This window comes from Oncorhynchus mykiss, chromosome 9, assembly GCF_057628025.1.
Source record: "Oncorhynchus mykiss isolate SJ-2025 chromosome 9, ASM5762802v1, whole genome shotgun sequence".
NCBI lineage: Eukaryota > Metazoa > Chordata > Actinopteri > Salmoniformes > Salmonidae > Oncorhynchus > Oncorhynchus mykiss.
Genome location: NC_143030.1, coordinates 75,495,273 through 75,515,733, shown reverse-complemented (window position 1 = coordinate 75,515,733; position 20,461 = coordinate 75,495,273). Strand labels below are relative to the sequence as shown.

The window sequence follows — 20,461 nt, the reverse complement described above, 5'->3', positions numbered from 1 at the left end:
ATAGAACCTGTTAAAGGAACTTTTTTTTTCAGAGGGTTCCCCCTTCAAGGACAAAATGAGAGTGTGTTGTGAGTGACGCTTTCCCTGTCCTCACTCATCACCCATCACCAGAACATGTCAGTCTCACAGTTTATCAAAATCTAAAAGTTGTGCTGAGGGGTTAGATTTGTATTGTCCTTTTTCTAACTACAGGTATCAGACTGTATGAAATGTTGAAGCCCTTTACGGACATATTAATATCTATATTCATATATGTCTATGTTCCTGAAACAAATGTTTAGGATAAAACGATTTTGTGGAATGGGGGACCCTTCCACATGTTTTCCGAACAGTTGCGGATTTCAACCTCCTATCATTTATTTGTTTACGAGACGTTTATTTGTTTTAATTAGAATAGTTTTGTAATAAAAAAAAAAAATCTGTCTTGATGTGATTTTATATACCATTCCATTACCTTTTTAAGGTTTAAATGGCTAATGGTAGGTTGTGAATTTCTTCATCCACACTATAATCTCACTTTAAATTAATCCAAAATATAATCTCACTTTAAACTAATCCATAATATAATCTCACTTTAAACTAATCCATAATATAATCTCACTTTAAACTAACCCATAATATAATCTCACTTTAAACTAATCCAGAATATAATCTCACTTTAAACTAATCCAGAATATAATCTCACTTTAAACTAACCCATAATATAATCTCACTTTAAAACTAATCCACACTATAATCTCACTTTAAACTAATCCATAATATAATCTCACTTTAAACTAATCCAGAATATAATCTCACTTTAAACTAATCCAGAATATAATCTCACTTTAAAACTAATCCATAATATAATCTCACTTTAAACTGAAACAGAATATAATCTCACTTTAAACTAATCCATAATATAATCTCACTTTAAACTAATCCAGAATATAATCTCACTTTAAAACTAATCCAGAATATAATCTCACTTTAAACTGAAACAGAATATAATCTCACTTTAAACTGAAACAGAATATAATCTCACTTTAAACTAATCCAGAATATAATCTCACTTTAAACTGAAACAGAATATAATCTCACTTTAAACTGAAACAGAATATAATCTCACTTTAAAACTAATCCAGAATATAATCTCACTTTAAACTGAAACAGAATATAATCTCACTTTAAACTAATCCAGAATATAATCTCACTTTAAACTGAAACAGAATATAATCTCACTTTAAACTGAAACAGAATATAATCTCACTTTAAACTAATCCAGAATATAATCTCACTTTAAAACTAATCCAGAATATAATCTCACTTTATACTAATCCATAATATAATCTCACTTTAAACTAATCCAGAATATAATCTCACTTTAAACTAATCCAGAATATAATCTCACTTTAAACTGAAACAGAATATAATCTCACTTTAAACTAATTCATAATATAATCTCACTTTAAACTAATCCAGAATATAATCTCACTTTAAACTGAAACAGAATATAATCTCACTTTAAAACTAATCCAGAATATAATCTCACTTTAAACTGAAACAGAATATAATCTCACTTTAAACTAATTCATAATATAATCTCACTTTAAACTAATCCAGAATATAATCTCACTTTAAACTGAAACAGAATATAATCTCACTTTAAACTAATCCAGAATATAATCTCACTTTAAAACTAATCCAGAATATAATCTCACTTTATACTAATCCATAATATAATCTCACTTTAAACTAATCCAGAATATAATCTCACTTTAAACTAATCCATAATATAATCTCACTTTATACTAATCCATAATATAATCTCACTTTACACTGAAACAGAATATAATCTCACTTTAAACTGAAACAGAATATAATCTCACTTTAAACTGAAACAGAATATAATCTCACTTTAAACTAATCCATAATATAATCTCACTTTATACTAATCCATAATATAATCTCACTTTAAACTGAAACAGAATATAATCTCACTTTAAACTAATCCAGAATATAATCTCACTTTAAACTAATCCATAATATAATCTCACTTTAAACTAATCCAGAATATAATCTCACTTTAAACTAATCCAGAATATAATCTCACTTTAAAACTAATCCATAATATAATCTCACTTTAAACTGAAACAGAATATAATCTCACTTTAAACTAATCCATAATATAATCTCACTTTAAACTAATCCAGAATATAATCTCACTTTAAAACTAATCCAGAATATAATCTCACTTTAAACTGAAACAGAATATAATCTCACTTTAAACTGAAACAGAATATAATCTCACTTTAAACTAATCCAGAATATAATCTCACTTTAAACTGAAACAGAATATAATCTCACTTTAAACTGAAACAGAATATAATCTCACTTTAAAACTAATCCAGAATATAATCTCACTTTAAACTGAAACAGAATATAATCTCACTTTAAACTAATCCAGAATATAATCTCACTTTAAACTGAAACAGAATATAATCTCACTTTAAACTGAAACAGAATATAATCTCACTTTAAACTAATCCAGAATATAATCTCACTTTAAAACTAATCCAGAATATAATCTCACTTTATACTAATCCATAATATAATCTCACTTTAAACTAATCCAGAATATAATCTCACTTTAAACTAATCCAGAATATAATCTCACTTTAAACTGAAACAGAATATAATCTCACTTTAAACTAATTCATAATATAATCTCACTTTAAACTAATCCAGAATATAATCTCACTTTAAACTGAAACAGAATATAATCTCACTTTAAAACTAATCCAGAATATAATCTCACTTTAAACTGAAACAGAATATAATCTCACTTTAAACTAATTCATAATATAATCTCACTTTAAACTAATCCAGAATATAATCTCACTTTAAACTGAAACAGAATATAATCTCACTTTAAACTAATCCAGAATATAATCTCACTTTAAAACTAATCCAGAATATAATCTCACTTTATACTAATCCATAATATAATCTCACTTTAAACTAATCCAGAATATAATCTCACTTTAAACTAATCCATAATATAATCTCACTTTATACTAATCCATAATATAATCTCACTTTACACTGAAACAGAATATAATCTCACTTTAAACTGAAACAGAATATAATCTCACTTTAAACTGAAACAGAATATAATCTCACTTTAAACTAATCCATAATATAATCTCACTTTATACTAATCCATAATATAATCTCACTTTAAACTGAAACAGAATATAATCTCACTTTAAACTAATCCAGAATATAATCTCACTTTAAACTAATCCATAATATAATCTCACTTTAAACTAATCCAGAATATAATCTCACTTTAAACTAATCCATAATATAATCTCACTTTATACTAATCCATAATATAATCTCACTTTAAACTAATCCATAATATAATCTCACTTTACACTGAAACAGAATATAATCTCACTTTAAACTGAAACAGAATATAATCTCACTTTAAACTGAAACAGAATATAATCTCACTTTAAACTAATCCATAATATAATCTCACTTTACACTAATCCATAATATAATCTCACTTTAAACTGAAACAGAATATAATCTCACTTTAAACTAATCCATAATATAATCTCACTTTACACTAATCCATAATATAATCTCACTTTAAACTGAAACAGAATATAATCTCACTTTAAAACTAATCCAGAATATAATCTCACTTTAAACTGAAACAGAATATAATCTCACTTTAAACTGAAACAGAATATAATCTCACTTTAAACTGAAACAGAATATAATCTCACTTTAAACTGAAACAGAATATAATCTCACTTTAAACTGAAACAGAATATAATCTCACTTTAAACTGAAACAGAATATAATCTCACTTCATACTAATCCATAATATAATCTCACTTTAAACTGAAACAGAATATAATCTCACTTTAAACTGAAACAGAATATAATCTCACTTCATACTAATTCATAATATAATCTCACTTTACACTAATCCATCATGTTGAAGTTGGTAAACCCCATTTTAAACATTTTATAAGAATCATTAATGACCTAAACGTGTCTGATTATCAAATCAAATCCAAAATGATCATGGGGAACCTCTCAAATGAAGAAAAACTCAATAAATAATTGAAACGTTGATTTTATGCTAATCAAAGTAATCATGCCCTTATGATATTGCAGTTGAATAAATTCCCCGAATGACAGGGAATCATAAATAGTTTAAGGTACATCCCATGTTTCCATTTTCCTGAAAACATTTAACGACAAATTGTATCCAAACAGTTGAAGCTGGATCCAAACTTTTCTGGGTTAAAAATCCCAATATTTCAGGCCACATGAACATATACATAATAATAGTACTGTAAACACTACATTCCCTGGAGAACTAGATATCCAGCCACAGATCGTATTTCTTAATTTAATAGTCCTTCAAAATATTCACCTCGGTAAAACATCAATTCTATAAAGACATGAGAAGGTGTGACTGATTGTGTGACACTATTGACTTTCTACTTGTTGAAAGATGATTTAGAATAGGCGATTACTGGGTACGAGTAGGAAATAAGTATGAGCTATTTGTTGCAAAAACACTTTTCTGTATATTATTTAAATACTTCATCCAAACACATGTATATTTGCATGAATTATGAATTAGTTTACAGCAGACTATTTATAATGCTTTGCATTTACCTATATCAGCCACCAGTGTGGTTCATGACTACAAACTACACGTTTTAGTTTTTTAAAGTTCAGAAATATTCAAAGATTAGTCAAAGTTATTTAAAGATGTTTAACAAATATTTACTTCAAAAATGTGAATAACAATTATGAGACCTATCAACACTACTCTTCAACATAAGCCTATTTCTCAAAATAACCCCATACCATTCCATGTCCAATTGGCCTACCTGAGGTTTTTATCAGTCCAAATGATGAATCGTTTTCATGATACTTTCCATTTGTCTTTGTTACAAAACATTCCAATATATTATCTTACTATCCATATCAGTGAACAATGTTGCAACAGGCCGGCTAATATGGTTCGGATGTATTTCCTTAGTATGATACCAACAAAACGTGTCCCCCCCCCCCCCCCCCCCCCACCCCACTCCATTGAACACGCCGAAAGGCTTATTTAAGACTCTTGCTCCCCACCCCCTACTCTTTCTCATACACAAACACTTCCATCCGCGGTTTGGAAGCGTATGGAAGGGATGGGGAGGGGGTTGGGGTGACGAGGAAACGGGTTGATACGCCCTGGAAGTAATTCTTTCGCCCAAAAAAACACAAGGTGAAATGGGACCACCAGAGCATCGCATTCGGACGTGGGACCCACGCTCCGCATTCCAGAGCTGGTGGCGTTTGTGTGAAGAGCTGAATTTGTTGTACTATCAGGACCTCTGTGTGGTGATATTTTGTAACAGTTGAATTTAAGTCCCCCTAAAATGGAGAGTAATAGATGTGTTCATATGTAGAAACATCTTTCATAATTTAGCTACTCAATTTAGTAGAATGTTTTATGGTGTGCATGCACAGTTAATTAATAATTAATAATTCCATAGTTTTAAACATTTTAGTAAGCTTACATTACCATTTAAAACATCTATTGGCCACATGAAAATTATATGTCGAAGAGTTACCTATAAAATGACATGAATTATGAATAATTACACAAACTTGAAACTCTCTATATATTTCTAAAATATTCGTTCAGTATTATAAAACCCAAACATAAACGAATAAACAAACCAATATGAATAACGTAATGAGTGGGATTACTTGCAAAGCACAGGTTATCAGTTAAACATAGGCTATCTCATAGGCCTATACAGTTACCTCTCAATATAATCAATGTAAAAGTGTTGATTAAGCAATATTGTACAAATACATGAGATTGCCGTTTTGACATAAATAAACATTTTATTCAATAAATATGCCTCGATTATCATTTTCAGCAACAAACAATGCCAAATCAATAGGATATAATAAAATGTATATCGAAAATAACATTAATATTCTTCAAATATATAGATCTGTTGATCAGAAATATATATAGACTATAATGATTGTATATGTGAAATTGTAATATAAATGTTTATTTATCTTACTTTGTTTACCCTTCTTATTTATTGTTATATTAAATCTGTCTAAAGTTTAAATATCTCCGTTAGTTGTGTATACTGAGAGGGTAGGCTGCTGTCGAATCAGTTATATATTGCCATAACCAGTACTGTGAAAACGTCAGTCTAGCACGACAGAGTAAACTGCATGTCCCTAGTAGAAAAAAGTTGGTGAAAGTGGCCTGACGTCACATTCCCACAATGCTCGCGCCCCATAACTCGCTGCAGCCTGAGAGCGAGACAGAGACACAGTCAGGCCCCGAATATAGACACATTATAGAACATTTTAGATTATTATTTTTTTTAAATCAAACAACAGATCGAGGGAAGAAAGACCGTGAAAGGTGGCGTGGAGTCTCTCCCACCGTATGTTTGCGAATAGTCGGTGATGGAATGTTACCGGGGTTCCGTGAGACATCGACTAATGCGGCGCTGGAAACTTTTTGGTGGGTAACTGCTCGTTTTTTGTCAGATCTCATAATGTAGCTGCACGTTCTGATGTGTGCATGTTTAAAAAAAAAAAAAAAGATTTAGATTATTACAGCAACTTTCTTCAATGAGTATCGATAGATTGATGTTCACGACATGTCAATTATCAGTGATCTGTTGTAGTTCTGCAATCGGACACGGTTTAATTTATCTTATTTTGTAGAAGTATGTCAGCATCGGGCTATTTAAATCTTAATTACGCGATCGTTTCTTCGCTGCAATTTTTGTCGATAAATGTGTCATACATTTAAATAATTGAAGTTGTAAACATTATGCATTGTGTTAATGATGGCTTTGGCAATGATGATTGATGTTCGGTGCGATTTTTCTACAAATTGCAGCATTTTAAATCATTTCTGAATATTTATCATGGTGAACATGCTACTGCAGAAGAGCGAGGGAGATAGAAGAAGGGACGTCCCTGTTGTATTTGAAATAGTAAACTACTCCGATTTTTTAAGTAGGTCTGCCAACTACACATGTGACATTCAATGTTTACATGCACAATATCCTAATTCATGGACGTTGTTGCTTGATTTTCAGGCGTTCAAAATCAGCACACCATAGAAGTGTTAACTATTTGAGTGTTTTCCTTCGACAGTTCATCCATACTGTAATGGCTTGTGTCATGTGGTTGTCGCTGATTGAACGTTTCGGGCGGATTGAGGGGCTATGCGACTTTTGCGTCTCCTTGTGTGTGTGTGTGTGTGTCGTAATAACACTATAGCAAGCCCTTAGAAGGGGGCAAGGTCATGTTATTGATGCGGGGGGGGGATCATTTCCATTTTTTAAATTTATTTTACTAGGCAAGTCAGTTAAGAACAAATTCTTATTTTCAATGACGGCCTAGGAACAGTGGGTTAACTGCCTGTTCAGGGGCAGAACGACAGATTTGTACCTTGTCAGCTCGGGGATTTGAACTTGCAACCTTCCGGTTACTAGTCCAACGCTCTAACCACTAGGCTACCCTGCCGCACTGATACACCTTTGTTGTTGTTCTGTTGTTGAACTTTGTAATTTCGTTTCAAACTGTTTTGTCAAACAACATCTGGCTCTAAGAAAACATATTCTGAGAAGCAACATGTGATTCTGTTGTCTGCACTGGCTGATCTCAATTATTATCTTTAATAATATTTTAGGCAATGGGCCTCATTTTGTATTTAGCAGTGTTTAGCTTATTTTCATGTTATGATGTAACCTACATTATACACGCAAAAAGAAGACTTCCAATGGCGATAGTGATGTCAATGATCCACATCGTAGCCTAATAGTACGTGCATTTAGGCCTACATTGTAACAGAGGACTTGTGTGTGTGCAGATACGGCTGTATAATTAATCATCATCAATTGTACCAAACCCACATTGCAACGCTACTCCCATTATTGCCCCAGAACGGAGCCTGAAACATTGAGCGACATGTCAAAACTCCTATGACGTATTGGCGTGTTGGGAGGCTGCGAATGACTTTTAGTAGTTTCAATCATTTCGTTTTACGTCACTAGACTATTATAGCCTACTCGGCTATCAATGCTATTGCTAACTACTTATTGAATGTTTCGACTTCGTACAGGCTATGCTTTCAGTGTGAACGTATGGCTACTTGGCGTAAAGTAGACCTATAGATACAACGTTGCTTTATTTGGCAACAATGTTGCAGGATAAATAAACAATATGCATCCCCGAAAAATTGAACCGCCTATAGACACTGTGGGCTACATTTATGCATAGTTGTCTAGGCTTGGCTACCTACTAATCACCACGACATGTTGTGAGGCAACAAATCGCCTCCTCGCCGTTATGGCAGGTCTGACACGAGCATGCTCCCTCCATCAAGGCCTCATGTCCACTGCCTGCAGCCACATAATAAGGAAATGGAAGTTGAGAACGTCACATGACAATGCCTTTTTGTTTTTTGACAATTGCAGTGCAAGTTGAGACGCAAATGTTGACGTTTGTTCTTTTCCTCATTATTTCTGAGTGAGACTTAGGTCAAACTTAAGTTAAATAGAAACTTGATGCATGTGTAGGCTACAACGTCACATCTGGAATAAATAGGCAGTGGATATAGTCTACTTCTGAAATAGTGGTAACCCCACAATAAATCACCTGGTTTTATATTCAATATTCAATGAAACTTCTCAAAACAAACCTTTGACAAGGACAATTTAAGATGTATATTTTTTAAATGAATGTAAACATTTCAAAGTTGAACAGTTTTTAGAAGCATGTTCTTTGTGGAAAAGACTGATTTGAATTACAAATAACCTAGTAATATCACATTAAACTTGACTAAATATATTTATTTTTCCTCATCCTTGTTTTTGTAGATAAGTATGTTTTATTCAGCGAAAGGTAGTTTTTCCATGGATAAACATTTTGAATACTCTTGAAAAACTTTTGAAATACTTATACAACATCTTTTGATTACCTTATACATGAGCTCAGCCTGTGTGGTGGGAAGCCAACACGCTACATGTTTGCCTTTGATAGAGAAATGTTTTTTGTGTGTGGTGGAGGGAGGTCCCCTTGCTTCCTCTGGAAATGTCCCACAATCCCCTTCACCTCTTTGGGTAGGAGGCTGATTTCCATGAGAAAAGAGCATCAGTTGGGTTAATGGGAAGGACAGCTCTCAGGAAAAACACATGGTAGCTAATAACCAGAGAAGAACAGGGAGATTTTTTTGTATTTATTCACCTTCTGGGGAGCACGGAGGAGTGGCGAGGCCCGGCGGGGACAGTGGGTTCGCGTAACAATGGATGTTAGCATCAAGGCGGCAACAAGATTGTTCTATTTAGTTATTTTCTCAAGAAAGCATGAGAAAAACAGGCAGATTGGGAGCCTGAGAACTGCCGCGGATCATGGGCATCAGAGGAAGTCTTGTCTCTCAAAGTGTGTGAACCGCACAGGAGGTTGGTGGCACCTTAATTGGGGAGGGCGAGCTCGTGGTAATGACTGGAGCAGAATCAGTGGAATCATATCAAATACATCAAACACATGGTTTCCATGGTTTCCATGGTTTCCATGGTTTCCATGTGTTTGATGCCATTCCATTTGCTCCGTTCCAGACATTATTATGAGCCGTCCTCCCCTCAGCACCCTCGTGTGTGTGTGTGTGTGTGTGTGTGCGCGTGTGTGCGTCAACCGAGAAGGGAACAATTATTTATTTGAGTTATATGATGTAGTGTTTCACACACAGTAGCCCTGCTGACCGTTGAACCCTGTGGTTGCTTTGGTCACTCCAACTCAGAGAGATAACATCAGGGCCAAGTTCACAGGGCTAATAGCACTCCCAAATCATCGTCATCGCTGCTGAACTGTCCAGCACCATAGAGATAAGTAGATAACTCTTCCAACGGTTGGCTAAGTGGTGATTCACCACGCACACAAAGTTGTTCTGTTTATTTGATGAACATAGTTATCAATTAAACGAAGCAATGGCATTTCACTTATATCTATGGTTTGGTTAAAGTGTGACATGTTTTTAATGTTTGTTCATTTTATTTTCCTAAAGACTTTCTCAAACCCCCCTGTTTTCTGTCAGCTTTGTTTTGAATTTGGTTCAATACTTATTATTTATATATTTATTTATCATTTTCATTATGGGTATATATTGGGTATATAATGGGTATATATATTTATATATACCAGTATGAAGATCTACCTGTATCCAAAATCTAAAAAAAATCTAATTGCCATGAACCAATTTTCTAAAACCTTGTTGAGATTTGAAGGGAAACTGACTGGATCATGTTTTGAAGGCAGCGTGTGTGTGTGTGTGTGTGTGTGTGTGTGTGTGTGTGTTTGCATGCATGCAGCAGCAACAGCATTAATTCTGAAAACAATTTTAACAACTCATTTTCACCAAGCAAATAACATATATTTATATATTTAAATATAAATATATTTGAACGTTGTTGCACACACACACACACACACACACACACACACACACACACACACACACACACACACACACACACACACACACACACACACACAGTTGAACATATGAGACACACATTTATGTAGATACATTCAGACTGGTAGACGTTGCTCAGGGCCGTTGCACGTTCTGATGGTCCTTGCGGTGTGCAGGTCTGTAGTAGTGCGATAATGCTACATGCTTGAACCACATACTGACACTTTTCCTTCTGGATTTTTTTTCTGGGAAGAGCGGAGGACCTAGTTCCATCCATCACGAAGCACCACTTACACCTCTCCCTCTGTCCCCTCCCTCTCTCTCTGTCCTCCATCCATCTCATCCAAAGACTGGGGCTTACACCCCTCCTTTCCCCTGTCTTTCTCTCTCCTCTCTCTCTCTCTCTCTCTCTCTCTCTCTCTCTCTCTCTCTCTCTCTCTCTGTCCTCCATCCATCTCATCCAAAGACTGGGGCTTACACCCCTCAGGGCTACTTCCTCTATGGTGTCTGTTCTAGATGTATTGCCTGTCTTTTCTCTCTGCAGTAAACACGTTGTTTTGTTTTTGGGACTTCGCTGTCAGTTCATTGTCTTTGACATATGGTTTCATTCTCAAAACATACTGGGACATGTCATGGTTCTTTCCAAACAGAATAATGATGAGATCAGTTGATATACAACTGCTATCTGAGGGCCCAGTTTGGTAAAAGATTAAGCTGATGTACAGGAGAAACGAAGACTCCCCCCCCCCCCCCCCCCCCCCCTCTCTCTCTCTCTCTCTCTCTCTCTCTCTCTCTCTCTCTCTCTCTCTCTCTCTCTGTCCTCCATCCATCTCATCCAGTTTGGTAAAAGCTGATGTACAGGAGAAACGAAGACTCCCCTCTCTCTCTCTTTCTCTCTCTCTGTCCTCCATCCATGTCATCCAGTTTGGTAAAAGCTGATGTACAGGAGAAACGAAGACTCCCCTCTCTCTCTCTCTCTCTCTCTCTCTGTCCTCCATCCATCTCATCCAGTTTGGTAAAAGCTGATGTACAGGAGAAACAAAGACTCCCCTCTCTCTCTCTCTCTCTCTCTCTCTCTCTCTCTCTGTCCTCCATCCTTCTCATCCAGTTTGGTAAAATATTAAGCTGATGTACAGGAGAAACGAAGACTGGAGGACTATGTATATATAGATAGACATATGTCAAGGTATCTATCAGAAATGGAGAACTTTTCCCCCTGAAGTCAAATGCATCGATTTCATTTTTTATTCCTGATGTGATTATTATTCAGAAAAATGACCAAGTCAGAGTCTAAATATAAAGGTCAGGTTAAATTGCTCACGCCAATGTTTATTTAATATCTTTGTTCATAAACTACTGCCTGCGGAAACACTTTAAACTGTGACGTGAGCCTACCTGGCAGTTGTATAATGTTTTACAGTACCCAAAGGGATTCTGTGATTTTATGACTGTGGGAAATATATTTACTGTGTAAGAACTGCAACGTAGATTCCGTTACGTTGAAGCCTTGAGACAGACTGACAGTTTGTGTATCTTGAACTCCACTAAGCAAAACCTCACCTCGGATCATTCTCTACCATTATTTCTAAAGATGCTACGTTTAGGTAAGTGGCAGGAGAACATGTAGGTTTGCATTAAAGGGTTTGGAAATAATGAAAATAAGATATACCTAAACGTGAGTCATATCCCTGCCTAGGGAGGGAGTTATTCCTCTTAGCCCTGTAATGCCTTAAATATGCACCGATCCAGTTATGCCATTTTATGTGTCAGTGAATCAGAGGGGATCAGAGGGGAACTGAGAGGAACTGTAGTACTGAGAGGATCAGAGAGGAACTGTAGTACTGAGAGGATCAGAGGGGAACTGAGAGGAACTGTAGTACTGAGAGGATCAGAGGGGAACTGAGAGGAACTATAGTACTGAGAGGATCAGAGGGGAACTGTAGTACTGAGAGGATCAGAGAGGAACTGTAGTACTGAGAGGATCAGAGGGGAACTGTAGTACTGAGAGGATCAGAGGGGAACTGAGAGGAACTGTAGTACTGAGAGGATCAGAGAGGAACTGTAGTACTGAGAGGATCAGAGAGGAACTGTAGTACTGAGAGGATCAGAGGGGAACTGAGAGGAACTGTAGTACTGAGAGGATCAGAGGGGAACTGAGAGGAACTGTAGTACTGAGAGGATCAAAGGGGAACTGAGAGGAACTGTAGTACTGAGAGGATCAGAGGGGATCAGAGAGGAACTGTAGTACTGAGAGGATCAGAGAGGAACTGTAGTACTGAGAGGATCAGAGAGGAACTGAGAGGAACTGTAGTACTGAGAGGATCAGAGAGGAACTATAGTACTGAGAGGATCAGAGAGGAACTGTAGTACTGAGAGGATCAGAGAGGATCAGAGAGGAACTATAGTACTGAGAGGATCAGAGAGGAACTGTAGTACTGAGAGGATCAGAGGGAACTGTAGTACTGAGAGGATCAGAGAGGAACTGTAGTACTGAGAGGATCAGAGAGGAACTGTAGTACTGAGAGGATCAGAGGGGAACTGTAGTACTGAGAGGATCAGAGAGGAACTGTAGTACTGAGAGGATCAGAGAGAATCTGTAGTACTGAGAGGATCAGAGGGGAACTGTAGTATTGAGAGGAACTGTAGTACTGAGAGGATCAGAGGGGAACTGAGAGGAACTGTAGTACTGAGAGGATCAGAGGGGAACTGAGAGGAACTGTAGTTCTGAGAGGATCAGAGAGGAACTGTAGTACTGAGAGGAACTGTAGTACTGAGAGGATCAGAGAGGAACTGTAGTACTGAGAGGATCAGTGAGGAACAGAGAGGAACTGTAGTACTGAGAGAATCAGAGGGGAACAGTAGTACTTTGAGGAACTGTAGTACTGAGAGGAACTGAGAGGAACTGTAGTACTATGAGGATCAGAGGGGAACAGTAGTACTTTGAGGAACTGTAGTACTGAGAGGAACTGAGAGGAACTGTAGTACTGAGAGGATCAGAGGGGGAACTGTAGTACTGAGAGGATCAGAGAGGATCAGAGGGGAACTGTAGTACTGAGAGGATCAGAGAGGAACTGTAGTACTGAGAGGATCAGAGAGGATCTGTAGTACTGAGAGGATCAGAGAGGTACTGTAGTACTGAGAGGATCAGAGAGGTACTGTAGTACTGAGAGGATCAGAGGGGAACTGTAGTACTGAGAGGATCAGAGAGGAACTGTAGTACTGAGAGGATCAGAGAGGATCAGAGAGGAACTGTAATACTGAGAGGATCAGAGAGGGACTGTAGTGATTTATCAGATCATCAAGAACATCAAGGAGAGCGGTTCAATTGTTATGAAGAAGGCTTCAGGGCGCCCAAGAAAGTCCAGCAAGCGCCAGGACCGTCTCCTAAAGTTGATTCAGTTGCGGGATCAGGGCACCACCAGTACAGAGCTTGCACTGCACGCACAGTGAGGTGAAGACTTTTGGAGGATGGCCTGGTGTCAAGAAGGGCAGCACAGAAGCCACTTCTCTCCAGGAAAAACATCAGGGACAGACTGATATTCTGGGGAGGACTGCTGAGGTACAGGGATTGGACTGCTAAGTCATTTTCTCTGATGAATCCCCTTTCCGATTGTTAGGGGCCTTGTCCGGAGAAGACAAGGTGAGCGCTACCATCAGTCATGTGTCATGCCAACAGTAGAGCATCCTGAGACCATTCATGTATGGGGTTGCTTCTCAGCCAACGGCGGGGGCTCACTCACAATTTTGCCTACGAACACAGCCATGAATAGAGAATGGTACCAACACATCCTCTGAGAGCAACTTCTCCCAACCATCCAGGAACAGTTTGGTGACGAACAATGCCTTTTCCAGCATGATGGAGCACCTTGCCATAAGGCAAAAGTGATAACTAAGTGGCTCGGGGAACAAAACATCGACATTTTGTGTCCATGGCCAGGAAACTCCCCAGACCTTAATCCCATTGAGAACTTGTGGTCAATCCTCAAGAAGCGGGTGGACGAACAAAAACCCACACATTCTGACAAACTCCAAGCATTGATTATGCAAGAATGGGCTGCCAGATGCGGCCCAGAAGTTAATTGACAGCATGCCAGGGTGGATTGCAGAGGTATTGAAAAAGAAGGGTCAACACTGCAAATATTGGCTCTTTGCATCAACTTCATGTAATTGTCAATAAAAGCCTTTGACACTTATGAAATGCTTGTAATTATACTTCAGTATTCCATAGTAAGATCTGACAAAAATATCTAAAGACACTGAAGCAGCAAACTTTGTGGAAATTAATATATGTGTCATTCTCAAAACTTCTGGCCACGACTGTAGTACTGAGGATCAGAGGACTGTAGTACTGAGGATCAGAGGACTGTAGTACTGAGGATCAGAGGACTGTAGTACTGAGGATCAGAGGACTGTAGTACTGAGGATCAGAGGACTGTAGTACTGAGGATCAGAGGACTGTAGTACTGAGGATCAGAGGACTGTAGTACTGAGGATCAGAGGACTGTAGTACTGAGAGTAATGCCTGACTCACACTCAGAGCAGAACACAGCCAGACACCATGTCTGGTGACACATTACCCCTTCCTTCTTCTCAAGTGATTTTTAACAACCCCTCCACAACCCCACCCTGCTCCACAATCCCACCCTGCTCCACAACCCCACCCTGTTCCACAATCCCAACCCCTCAAAAATTATACCAACGAAAGCATCTCTCCCTCCTTAGATGACAAGAAAGCATCTCTCCATCCTTAGATGATAAGAAAGCATCTCTATCCTCCTTAGATGACAAGAAAGCATCTCTCCATCCTTAGATGACAAGAAAGCATCTCTCCCTCCTTAGATGACAAGAAAGCATCTCTCCCTCCTTAGATGACAAGAAAGCATCTCTCCCTCCTTAGATGACAAGAAAGCATCTCTCCCTCCTTAGATGACAAGAAAGCATCTCTCCCTCCTTAGATGACAAGAAAGCATCTCTCCCTCCTTAGATGACAAGAAAGCATATCTCCCTCCTTAGATGACAAGAAAGCATCTCTCTCTCCTTAGATGACAAGAAAGCATCTCTCCCTCCTTAGATGACAAGAAAGCATCTCTCCCTCCTTAGATGACAAGAAAGCATCTCTCCCTCCTTAGATGACAATAAAGCATCTCTCCCTCCTTAGATGACAAGAAAGCATCTCTCCATCCTTAGATGACAAGAAAGCATCTCTCCATCCTTAGATGACAAGAAAGCATCTCTCCATCCTTAGATGATAAGAAAGCATCTCTCCATCCTTAGATGACAAGAAAGCATCTCTCCCTCCTTAGATGACAAGAAAGCATCTCTCCATCCTTAGATGACAAGAAAGCATCTCTCCATCCTTAGATGACAAGAAAGCATCTCTCCATCCTTAGATGATAAGAAAGCATCTCTCCACCCTTAGATGACAAGAAAGCATCTCTCCATCCTTAGATGACAAGAAAGCATCTCTCCATCCTTAGATGATAAGAAAGCATCTCTCCCTCCTTAGATGACAAGAAAGCATCTCTCCATCCTTAGATGACAAGAAAGCATCTCTCCCTCCTTAGATGACAAGAAAGCATCTCTCCATCCTTAGATGACAAGAAAGCATCTCTCCATCCTTAGATGATAAGAAAGCATCTCTCCCTCCTTAGATGACAATAAAGCATCTCTCCCTCCTTAGATGACAAGAAAGCATCTCTCCATCCTTAGATGACAAGAAAGCATCTCTCCATCCTTAGATGACAAGAAAGCATCTCTCCCTCCTTAGATGACAAGAAAGCATCTCTCCATCCTTAGATGACAAGAAAGCATCTCTCCATCCTTAGATGATAAGAAAGCATCTCTCCCTCCTTAGATGACAAGAAAGCATCTCTCCCTCCTTAGATGACAAGAAAGCATCTCTCCCTCCTTAGATGACAAGAAAGCATCTCTCCCTATTAGAAAGAAGTAGAAAAACATGAAGTTGAGACTGTGTGAAATGATTCCCACTTTTTTTGGTAACATTCAAAGCTCACAACGTTTGGCCAAAACATTTGAGAGGGTGGTGAAGGTAAGGATGCATACATTGAGAGATGAGGGAATATGAACATTGTCTGAACATTGGATTTCTGTCACGTTCTGACCTTAGTTCCTTTGTTATGACTTTGTTTTAGTATGGTCAGGGCGTGAGTTGGGTGGGTTGTCTATGTTCCGTTTTCTATGTTGTGTGTTTTGCGTTTGGCCTGGTATGGTCCTCAATCAGAGGCAGGTGTCGTTAGTTGTCTCTGATTGAGAATCATACTTAGGTAGCCTTTCCCACTTGTGTTTGGTGGGTGTTTATTTTCTGTGTCTGTGTGTTCCACACGGAACTGTTTGGGTGGGTGTTTATTTTCTGTGTCTGTGTGTTCCACACGGAACTGTTTGGGTGGGTGTTTATTTTCTGTGTCTGTGTGTTCCACACGGAACTGTTTCGGTTGGTGTTTATTTTCTGTGTCTGTGTGTTCCACACGGAACTGTTTGGGTTGGTGTTTATTTTCTGTGTCTCTGTGTTCCACACAGAACTGTTTGGGTTGGTGTTTATTTTCTGTGTCTGTGTGTTCCACACAGAACTGTTTGGGTTGGTGTTTATTTTCTGTGTCTCTGTGTTCCACACGGAACTGTTTCGGTTGGTGTTTATTTTCTGTGTCTGTGTGTTCCACACGGAACTGTTTGGGTTGGTGTTTATTTTCTGTGTCTGTGTGTTCCACACGGAACTGTTTGGGTTGGTGTTTATTTTCTGTGTCTCTGTGTTCCACACGGAACTGTTTCGGTTGGTGTTTATTTTCTGTGTCTGTGTGTTCCACACGGAACTGTTTGGGTTGGTTATTTCACGTGTTTATTGTTTAGTTTCAATGTTCGCTTGTTTTAATAAAGAGCATGAACACGTACCACGCTGCGCATTTCTAAATGTGGAGAGAACTTCATTAGGACATTAGAGTATATGGGAGGGGAAAGTCCATCAGGTACCGCAGCTTTGCTCTGCGTCTAGGTGAATGTCCTCTGTTCACTCTCTCATCCTCCCACCTCTCTCATCCTCCCACCTCTCTGATCCTTCCACCGCTCTGACATCCTCCCACCTCTCTCATCCTCCCACCTCTGATCCTTCCACCGCTCTGACATCCTCCCACCTCTCTCATCCTCCCACCTCTGATCCTTCCACCTCTCTGACATCCTCCCACCTCTCTCATCCTCCCACCTCTCTCATCCTCCCACCTCTCTGATATCCTCCCACCTCTCTCATCCTCCCACCTCTCTGATATCCTCCCACCTCTCTCATCCTCCCACCTGTCTCATCCTCCCACCTCTCTGACATCCTCCCACCTGTCTCATCCTCCCACCTCTCTGACATCCTCCCACCTCTGTCTCATCCTCCCACCTCTGTCTCATCCTCCCACCTCTGTCTCATCCTCCCACCTCTGTCTCATCCTCCCACCTCTGTCTCATCCTCCCACCTCTCTGACATCCTCCCGCCTCTCTGACATCCTCCCGCCTCTCTGACATCCTCCCGCCTCTCTGACATCCTCCCACCTCTCTGATATCCTCCCACCTCTCTCATCCTCCCACCTGTCTCATCCTCCCACCTCTCTGACATCCTCCCACCTGTCTCATCCTCCCACCTCTCTGACATCCTCCCACCTCTCTGACATCCTCCCACCTCTGTCTCATCCTCCCACCTCTCTGACATCCTCCCTCCTCTCTGACATCCTCCCTCCTCTCTGACATCCTCCCACCTCTCTGACATCCTCCCACCTCTCTGACATCCCCCCACCTCTCTGACATCCTCCCACCTCTCTGACATCCTCCCACCTCTGACATCCTCCCGCCTCTCTGACATCCTCCCGCCTCTCTGACATCCTCCCACCTCTCTCCCCCATTCACACATATATGGCGTACCCTTCATGAACACGTGGTTGACTGCATGTTGTCCCGCCTAGATACTTCCCCTCTCTTTTCCTTCCTGTCACATTTCTTCCTCTTCCTCTCTCTTCCTCTTCCTCTCTCTTCCTCTCTCCTCAAAGTCTTGGATGACAACACACACACAAAAAAAAAATGTAAGTGGAGTGACAACTTTGAGTCCCTTTACTGTGTTCCCTCCAGCTTTAGTGTGAGTTTTTAGAGTTTGATTGAAGGTCCCCTTTCTCTGGTGTCTGGTGTGAAAGCTGTCCTAATTGAATGATAAAGTGCCCCCTGAGATGGAGTCTGGTGAAGAGGCAACAATGCCCAGCCTGTGTGTGGTAGAGGGATTTTGGTTCACATCCAGCCTTTGCCTCTCTACTCCGAGAGAGGGCCTATTATACAGCTCTCTGCTGGACTAGATCACGTGACCGTATCTCTCTCTCTCTCTCTCTCCCTCTCTCCCCCTTCCTCTCTGTACGGTGTCCTCCCCTTCCCCAGTGTGGGCTGGCCAATCGCGGGCCAGTGGGTCCTCTTCACACTGGCCATGTGGTTGAATGGCCTCATTTTGCCAGCGAGTGACTTTCTGCACATATCTCTGTGCTCACCGCCTCCACTGCCTGCTGGACGCCACAGTGACAGGGGGGGGGGGGGGGGGGCAGATCTGTATCCAGACATGTTCAGCTCATAGAGATACAACCGCCAGAGAGTTTCTGTAAAAACTCAACCAGCTCAAAATACCCTAAATTCACATACACATTCGTGTCTTCATCAATGGATGTGACTTGGTAAAGAGGTAGAGAGCTTTTGAGAGAGACCATTGGAACTTGGTGTCTATCTAACGTTCATATGTCTCTGCTGACTTTTACTGTTTTGCTGTTGTGTTGTAGGGCTGCGCTCCATTAGCCTATTAGCTAGTTTTTTGCCCATTCTATCTGCGTACATTTGGAATTAGATTTGTCGTATCAGTTTAGTTATTTTTGTCCATATTCTCCAAAACAGGAGATACTTCCATAAGTGAATATACTTTCATCTTGCCTAAACACCAAAACTGTGACGAGAGAGAGAGATGTTTATTCAATGCTCTTCTGTTTAGCACCTTTTAGTACAAATATTGAAGTACAGTACTTGCCAGTTTGCTCTGTGTTTCTGTGGAGAAACACTACAAAAGTATGCAGACACCCTTTCAGATGTAGTGGATTCGTCTGTTTCAGCCCGTTGCTGACAGGGGGTATAAAATTGAGCACACAGCCATGCACTCTCCATAGACAAACATTGGCAGTAGAATGGCCCGAACTGAAGAGCTCAGTGGCACCGTCATGGGATGCCACCTTTCCAACAAGTCAGTTTGTCAAATATCTGCCCTGCTAGAGCTGCCCTGGCCAACTGTAAAGTCAAATCTAATCCAATTTTATTGGTCACATACACGTGCTTAGCAGATGTTATTGGTCACATACACATGTTTAGCTGATGTTATTGGTCACATACACATGTTTAGCTGATGTTATTGGTCACACACACATGTTTAGCTGATGTTATTGGTCACATACACATGTTTAGCTGATGTTATTGGTCACATACACATGTTTAGCTGATGTTATTGGTCACATACACATGTTTAGCTGATGTTATTGGTCACATACACATGTTTAGCTGATGTTATTGGTCACATACACATGTATAACCTTAACAGATGTTATTGGTCACATACACATGTTTAGCTGATGTTATTGGTCACATACACATGTTTAGCTGATGTTATTGGTCACATACACATGTTTAGCTGATGTTATTGGTCACATACACATGTTTAGCTGATGTTATTGGTCACACACACATGTTTAGCTGATGTTATTGCGGGTGTAACAAAATGCTTGTGTTTCTATCTCCAACAGTGCAGTAATATCTAACAAGTAATATCTAACAAGTAATATCTAACATTTCACAACAATACACACAAATGTAAAGGAATGGAATTAAGAATATAGAAATATTTGGATGAGAAATATTTTAGAAAACAGTATA

The 20,461-nt window shown here is 39.1% G+C and overlaps 1 protein-coding gene across 2 annotated transcripts in view; it reads left to right on the top strand.

Annotated features, from left to right (window-relative positions):
- Positions 1-6,239: 6,239 nt before the first annotated feature.
- The window catches only part of LOC110531265 (pleiomorphic adenoma gene-like 2), a 53,442-nt gene continuing 39,220 nt past the window's right edge, over positions 6,240-20,461 (top strand). The window contains exon 1 of one of the 2 annotated variants that reach the window (XM_036988888.2): positions 6,240-6,562. The gene's annotated coding sequence lies outside the window, so the exon portion shown is untranslated. The remainder of the gene's footprint in view (positions 6,563-20,461) is intronic. The other variant, XM_036988889.2, reaches the window with a different exon arrangement.